The sequence below is a fragment of the Oculina patagonica genome, chromosome 8 (genome assembly GCF_052425735.1).
Source record: "Oculina patagonica isolate OP01 chromosome 8, crgOcupat, whole genome shotgun sequence".
Lineage (NCBI taxonomy): Eukaryota > Metazoa > Cnidaria > Anthozoa > Scleractinia > Oculinidae > Oculina > Oculina patagonica.
The window spans coordinates 23,137,991-23,147,220 of record NC_135765.1 but is presented as its reverse complement, the minus strand read 5'-3'; positions in this window follow the sequence as shown (position 1 = coordinate 23,147,220).

Below are 9,230 nucleotides of genomic sequence, written 5' to 3'. Positions count from 1 at the left end.
CACAATTGCCGTTTTGTGCTTATTTAATATATGACCCTTGCGCTCACAACTGACGTTTTGTGCTTACTTGATGTAGACGCCCTGCGCTCACAAATGACGTTTAGTGCTTACTTGATGTAGACGCCTTGCGCACACAAATGTCGTTTAGTGCTTACTTGATGTAGATGCCTTGCGCTCACAAATGACGTTTTGTGCTTACTTGATGTAGACGCCTTGCGCACACAAATGACGTTTAGTGCTTACTTGATGTAGACGCCTTGCGCACACAAATGACGTGCTGTGCTTACTTCATTTATAACCCTTGCCCACACAAATGACGTTTTTTGTGCTTACTTAATATATAAGCCTTGCGCTCACAAATGACGTGCCGTGCTTACTTGATATATATCTTTAGCGCTCACAAATTACGTTTTGTGCTAACTTGATGTATAACCCTTGCGCACACAAATAACCTTTTGTGCTTACTTGATATATAAGCCTTGCACACACAAATGACGTTTAGTGCTTACTTTACATAGACGCCTTGTACTCACAAATGACGTGCCGTGCTTACTTGATATATATCCCTTTCGCTCACAAATGACGTTTTGTGCTTACATCATTTATTTCCCTTGCGCAAACAAATGACGTTTTTTGTGCTTACTTGATATATAAGCCTTGCGCTCACAAATAACGTTTAGTACTTACTTCATATAGACGCCTTGCACTCGCAAATGACGTGCCGTGCTCACTTTATATAAATCCCTTGCGCTCATAAATGACGTTTTGTGCTTACTTGTTGTATAACCCTTGCGCACACAAATAATTTTTTGTGCTCACTTAATATATAAGCCTTGCGCACACAAATAACGTTTAGTGCTTACTTGATGTATAACCCTTGCGCACAGAAATAATTTTTTGTGCTTACTTAATATATAAGCCTTGTGCACACAAATGATGTTTAGTGCTTACTTTATATAAACGCCTTGTACTCACAAATGACGTGCCGTGTTTACTTGATATATATCCCTTGCGCTCACAAATGACGTGCCGTGCTTAATATATAAGTCTTGCGCTCACGATTTCCGTTTTGTGCTTACTTGATTTATAAGCATTGCGCCCACAAATGACGTTTTGTGCTTACTTGATATATAGCCCTTGCGCACACACAAATGACGTTTTTTGTGCTTACTTGATATATAAGCATTGCGCTCACATTTGCCGTTTTGTGCTTATTTGCTATATAACCCTTGCGCTCACAAATGACCTTTTGTTCTTACTTGATATATAAACCTCGGGCACAAAAATGACGTTTAGTGCTTACTTTATATAGACGCCTTGTACTCACAAATGACGTGCCGTGCTTACTTGATATATATCCCTTGCGCTCACAAATGACGTGCCGTGCTTACTCAATATATAAGCCTTGCGCTCACGATTTCCGGTTTGTGCTTACTTGATTTATAAGCATTGCGCCCACAAATGACGTTTTGTGCTTACTAGATGTATAGCCCTTGCGCACACACAAATGACGTTTTTTGTGCTTACTTGATATATAAGCATTGCGCTCACAATTGCCGTTTTGTGCTTATTTGCTATATAACCCTTGCGCTCACAAATGATGTTTTGTCCTTATCTTGATATATAAACATTGCACACACAAATGACGTTTTGTACTTACTTGATATATAACCCTTGCGCACACGATTTCCCTTTTGTGCTTACCTGATTTATAATCCTTGCGCTTACAAATAACGTTTTTGTGCTTACTAGATATATAAGCCTTGTGCACTCGAAGGACGGTTTGTGCTTACCTAATATGGAACCATTCTGCTCACAATTGCAGTTTTGTGCTTACCTGTTATATAAGCCTTGCCCACACACAAAACGCTTTTTGTTTACTTGAGATATAACCCTTGCGCTCACAAATGACGTTTTGTGTTTACTTGATACATATGCCTTGCGCACACAAATAACGTCTTGTTACTTGATATACCATAGAATTCTGGTTATAAGCCCTAGCCTTATACAACTTCGTAAGGGGTTTTGGGTGGGCTTATAAGTGGAGGGGCTTATATCCGGGAGGGCTTATAAGCGGAATGAAAAAACATCTCGAAACGAGCCACGGGAGTGTTGATGGAAATACGTTTTTTAGTTAAAAACGCATAATAAAGCAACATTTAGCCCTATTCAGTGCTGTCGTCTGGAATAGGGGGGCTTATATCCGGGGGGGCTTATATTGGGATGTATTGTTTTGTTTCCACGATGATGGGCCTATAACCGGGGGGCTTATAAGCGGAGGGACTTATAACTGGAATTTTACCGTATAACCCTTGCGCGCACAAATGACGTTTTTGGTGCTTACTTCATCTATAAGCCTTGCGCTCACAATTGCTGTTTTGTGCTTACTTTATATAGGCGCCTTGTACTCACAAATGACGTTCCGTGCTTACTTGATATATATCCCTTGCGCTCACAAATGACGTGCCGTGCTTACTTGATATATAACCCTTGCGCACACAAATGGAGTTTAGTGCTTACTTTATATAGACGCCTTGTACTCACAAATAACCTGTCGTGCTTACTTGATATATATCCCTTGCGCTCACAAATGACGTTTTGTACTTACTTGATATATAAGCCTTGCGCACACGATTTCCGTTTTTTGCTTACCTGATTTATAATCCTTGCGCGCACAAATAACGTTTTGTACTTACCTGATTTATAATCCTTGCGCTCACAAATAACGTTTTTGTGCTTATTTGATATATAAGCCTTGTGCACTCAAAGGACGGTTTGTGCTTACCTAATATAGAACCATTCTGCTCACAATTGCAGTTTTGTGCTTACCTGTTATATAAGCCTTGCCCACACATAAAAAGCTTTTTGTTTACTTGAGATATAACCCTTGCGCTCACAAATGACGTTTTGTGTTTACTTGATATATATGCCTTGCGCACACAAATAACGTCTTGTTACTTGATATACCGTAGAATTCCGGTTATAAGCCCTAGCCTTATACAACTTCGTAAGGGGTTTTTGGTGGGCTTATAAGCGGAGGGGCTTATATCCGGGAGGGCTTATAAGCGGAATGAAAAAAACATTTCGAAACGAGCCACGGGAGTGTTGATGGAAATACGTTTTTTAGTTAAAAACGCATAATAAATCAACATTTAGCCCTATTCAGTACGGTCGTCTGGTATTGGGGGGGGGGGGGACTTATATCCGGAGGGGCTTATATTAGGATGTATTTTTTTGTTTCCACGATGATGGGCCTATAACCGGGGGGCTTATAAGCGGGGGGGGGGGCTTATAACCGGAATTTTACAGTATAACCCTTGCGCACACAAATGACGTTTTGTGCTTACTTGATGTATAACCCTTGCGCACACAAATGCCTTTTTGTGCTTACTTAATATATAAACCTTGCGCACACAAATTACGTTCAGTGTTTACTTAATATAGACGCCTTTCGCTCAGAAATGACGTGCTGTGCTTATTTGATATAAAACCCTTGCGCTCACAAAAGACCTTTTGTTCTTACTTGATATATAACCATTGCGCACACAAATGACGTTTTTTGTGCTTACTTGATATATAAGCCTTGCGCTCACAATTGCCGTTTTGTGCTTACTTAATATATAAGCATTGCGCCCACAAATTATGTTTTGTGCTTACTTGATGTATAACCCTTGCGCACACAAATAACTTTTTGTGCTTACTTAATATATAAGTCTTGCGCACATAAATAACGTTTAGTGTTTACTTGATATAGACGCCTTGCACTCGCAAATGACGTGCTGTGCTTACTTGATGTATGACCCTTGCGCTCACAAATGACGTTTTGTGCTTACTCAATATATAAATCTTGCGCACACAAATGTCGTTTAGTGCTTACTTGATGTAGACGCCTTGCGCTCACAAATGACGTTTTGTGCTTACTTGATGTAGACGCCTTGCGCACACAAATGACGTTTAGTGCTTACTTGATGTAGACGCCTTGCGCACACAAATGACGGGCTGTGCTTACTTCATTTATAATCCCTTCCCACACAAACGACGTTTTTGTGCTTACTTGATATGTAAGCCTTGCGCTCACAAATGACGAGCCGTGCTTACTTGATATATATCCTTAGCGCTCACAAATGACGTTTTGTGCTTACTTGATGTAGACGCCTTGCGCACACAAATGACGTGCTGTGCTTACTTCATTTATAACCCTTGCCCACACAAATGACGTTTTTTTGTGCTTACTTGATATATAATAAGCCATGCGCTCACAAGTGACGTGTCGTGCTTACTTGATATATAACCCTTGCGCGCAGAAATGGCGTTTAGTGCTTACTTTATATAGACGCCTTGTACTCACAAATAACCTGTCGTGCTTACTTTATATATATCCCTTGCGCTCACAAATGACGTTTTGTGCTTACTCAATATATAAGTCTTGGGCACACAAATGACGTTTAGTGCTTACTTGATGTAGACGCCTTGCGCACACAAATGACGTGCTGTGCTTACTTGATGTATGACCCTTGCGCTCACAAATGACGTTTTGTGCTTACTCAATATATAAATCTTGCGCACACAAATGTCGTTTAGTGCTTACTTGATGTAGACGCCTTGCGCTCACAAATGACGTTTTGTGCTTACTTGATGTGGATGCCTTGCGCACACAAATGACGTGCTGTGCTTACTTCATTTATAACCCTTGCCCACACAAATGACGTTTAGTGCTTACTTTATATAGACGCTTTGTACTCACAAATGACCTGTCGTGCTTACTTGATATATATCCCTTGCGGTCACAAATGACGTTTTGTGCTTACTTCATTTATAACCCTTGCGCACACAAATTATGTTTTGTGCTTACTTGATGTATAACCCTTGCGCACACAAATAACTTTTTGTGCTTACTTAATATATAAGCCTTGCGCACACAAATGACGTTTAGTGCTTACTTTATATAGACGCCTTGTTCTCACAAATGACGTGCCGTTCTTACTTGATGTAGACGCCTTGCGCACACAAATGACGTTTAGGGCTTACTTTATATAGACGCCTTGTACTCACAAATGACCTGTCGTGCTTACTTAATATATATCCCTTGCGCTCAAAAATGACGTTTTGTGCTTACTTGATGTAGACGCCTTGCGCACACAAATGACGTTTAGTGCTTACTTTATATAGACGCTTTGTACTCACAAATGACCTGTCGTGCTTACTTGATATATATCCCTTGCGGTCACAAATGACGTTTTGTGCTTACTTCATTTATAACCCTTGCGCACACAAATGACGTTTTGTGCTTACTTGATGTATAACCCTTGCGCACACAAATAACTTTTTGTGCTTACTTAATATATAAGCCTTGCGCACACAAATGACGTTTAGTGCTTACTTTATATAGACGCCTTGTTCTCACAAATGACGTGCCGTTCTTACTTGATGTAGACGCCTTGCGCACACAAATGACGTTTAGGGCTTACTTTATATAGACGCCTTGTACTCACAAATGACCTGTCGTGCTTACTTAATATATATCCCTTGCGCTCAAAAATGACGTTTTGTGCTTACTCAATATATAAGTCTTGGGCACACAAATGACATTTAGTGCTTAATTGATGTAGACGCCTTGCGCACACAAATGACGTGCTGTGCTTACTTGATGTAGACGCCTTGCGCACACAAATGACGTGCTGTGCTTACTTTATTTATAACCCTTGCGCAACCAAATGACGTTTTTTGTGCTTACTTGATATAGACGCCTTGTACTCACAAATGACGTGTCGTGCTTACTTGATATATATCCCTTGCGCTCACAAATGACGTTTTGTGCTTACTTCATTTATAACCCTTGCGCACACAAATGACGTTTTTTGTGCTTACTTGATATATAAGCCTTGCGCTCAGAAATAACGTTTAGTGCTTACTTGATATAGACGCCTTGCACTCGCAAATGACGTGCCGTGCTTACTTGATATATATCCCTTGTGCTCGCAAATGACGTTTTGTGCTTACTTGATGTATAACCCTTGCGCTCACAAATGATGTTTTGTCCTTATCTTGATATATAAACATTGCACACACAAATGACGTTTTGTACTTACTTGATATATAACCCTTGCGCACACGATTTCCGTTTTTTGCTTACCTGATTTATAATCCTTGCGCGCACAAATAACGTTTTTGTGCTTACTAGATATATAAGCCTTGTGCACTCAAAGGACGGTTTGTGCTTACCTAATATGGAACCATTCTGCTCACAATTGCAGTTTTGTGCTTACCTGTTATATAAGCCTTGCCCACACACAAAACGCTTTTTGTTTACTTGAGATATAATCCTTGCGCTCACAAATGACGTTTTGTGTTTACTTGATATATATGCCTTGCGCACACAAATAACGTCTTGTTACTTGATATACCGTAGAATTCCGGTTATAAGCCCTAGCCTTATACAACTTCGTAAGGGGTTTTGGGTGGGCTTATACGCGGATGGTCTTATATCCGGGAGGGCTTATAAGCGGAATGAAAAAAACATTTCGAAACGAGCCACGGGAGTGTTGATGGAAATACGTTTTTTAGTTAAAAACGCATAATAAAGCAACATTTAGCCCTATTCAGTACTGTCGTCTGGAATAGGGGGGCTTATATCCGGGGGGGCTTATATTGGGATGTATTGTTTTGTTTCCACGATGATGGGCCTATAACCGGGGGGCTTATAAGCGGAGGGACTTATAACTGGAATTTTACCGTATAACCCTTGCGCGCACAAATGACGTTTTTGGTGCTTACTTCATCTATAAGCCTTGCGCTCACAATTGCTGTTTTGTGCTTACTTGATGTATAACCCTTGCGCTCACAAATGACGTTTTCTGTGTGCTTACTTAATATATAAGCCTTGCGCTCACAATTTCCGTTTTTTGCTTACTTGATATATAAGCATTGTGCCCACAAATGACGTTTTGTTCTTACTTGATGTATAACCCTTGCGCACACAAATGACTTTTTGTGCTTAGTTAATATATTAGCTTTGTGCTCACAAATGACGTTTTTTGTGCTTACTGATATTTAAGCATTGCGCCCGCAAATGACGTTTTGTGCTTACTTGATATATAAGCCTTGTGCACTCAAGTGATGGTTTATGCTTACTTGATGAGTACCCCTTGTGCTCAATAGCCTGTTTTTTTCCTCTTTAATATAAACGCATTTCGCCCACAAATGACCTTTTGTGCTTACTTGATGCAAAAGCCTTGCGCTTACAAATTATTCTTTGTGCTTACTTGATATATAACCTTGCGCTCACAAATGACGTTTTTTGTGCTTACCTAATATATAACCATTTTGCTCACAATTGCAGTTTTGTGCTTACCTGATATATTAGTCTTGCGCACACAAATAACGTTTTCTGTTTACTTGATATATAAGCCTTGTTCACACAAATGAACAAGGGTTATAGGGTTAGCCTTGTGTTGACAAACTGCGTTTTGGACTTTCTCGCTCACAAACGGCCGGCGTTTACTGCTTTCTTGATATATAAGCCTTGCGCTCACAAACTGCGCATGTGTTTTCTGCTTACTTGATATAAAAGCCTTGGTTCACATTTGATATACTAAGGGTTACCATGGGTTAGGAAGAGCTGGCCTTGATAGGCTGGGGGGTTATTGAAGAAGAAGAAGAGGTACTTGAGCGAGTTTGTGATATCTCATAAAAGACCGCCTTTTCACGGTTGTTTGTGCAAAGCTGCCAAACTTCGGTTGGAAAATGGCGAGGCGTCTATCGATTCGTGAAGTTCACTGAAGCCAAAGTAATCTTTTGCTTAGGAGAAGAAAAATGCCAACACGAAGAAAAAAACTTCATATGACTTGAAATTATTTAAACGAGCTTCTTGCTTGTGGAGACGTACGAAGGGAGGGAAAATCAAGAAATTTATGCAGCTGCCGAACTGCAAGACGTCGCGATCAGAAGTCAGAAAAGCGGCGAGTTTGAGCATATTAAACAGATTTCAAAACGGCGAATTATAAATAATCAGTGACAGAAATGAAAGCTTATTTACGTTGTACATCAGTAGTAAAGGGGGTTACCTTGGCGTGCACTTAATATTCAAAATTTTGGCCGATCACAACGAATATAAAAATAATAGTAAAAAGAGGGTGGGGAATGTAAAACAATACGCGTAACGACATGAAGAAATGTAGGGAGATATGAAAGGGTACAAAAAAATCTGGACACGAACAGGAATAGCAGGTTTTAAGACATGTAATGTGATAGATCCCCCCCCCCCCCCCCCATAGACACTGAACCGTATGATTTGTGATGTCGTGGCCAAAAAACATCAGCACTCTACAAGTTGCCATAATGGCTGTTGCCTGTGATGTCATATGATGTAATGTGACGTCATTAGAGCCACCATCTTGGATTTCACCAACCTCGTTCCCAGGGCCTCTCTTCCTTTTTTCCGAGGAAAATAGAGGAAATTGGCACAAAATCAAACCAGAACGCCCATAGAAAGTAAAATTAAAACACATTGAACAATTGTTGCTTTTAAAAACTGGAAAAATAAAAAAGAAGTCAAAAAGAGAAAGGATGGATGAAAAAGCTGAGAGCAACTAACCATGTAAATTTTCACAGCGTTTATTTAACAGACAGGATATTTGTTTGTTTACATATTACATTATTAGCTTAAAAAAAAACATTATTACAAGGCCGTAAAAGTAGAATCAATTAGCTTTTAACTCAAGGCAACTATGTCTGTTTTTCTCAGACGAGACTGGTTTACTGCTTGCCTCATCTTGATCACTGAAATTATCGCAAAACAAGCGACTCCAAGACAGTAATGCTCAGTAGCTTCCATTTATTCACGCGTAGGTTTTCATTCAGACTTACTTGACATTTCACCTTGCAAATTTGACCAGAGACTAAAGCTTTAATATTTAAAAAAAAAAAACTAAAAAAGGTTGAAATTTTAAGTGCCGAGAATCAATATCTAACTTTTGAAAAGTGGCATCAACGGAGTCCCACTAATCATATCTTGTCGGGCAAATTTTTTTTCTGTCCTCTCTTTTTTTCTTTCCTTCTTACACCACCCCTTCTCCTCACTCCCAATCTAATTGCAATTATTCATTGTTAAGCCTGGTTTTCACTAGCGAGCGACGCAAGCACAATCACAAGCGCAAGGATAACAGCTATTATTTTACCGTGAATACGGCTTAGACGCACTGAAGCAAAAGCACAAACACATTGAATTTTGA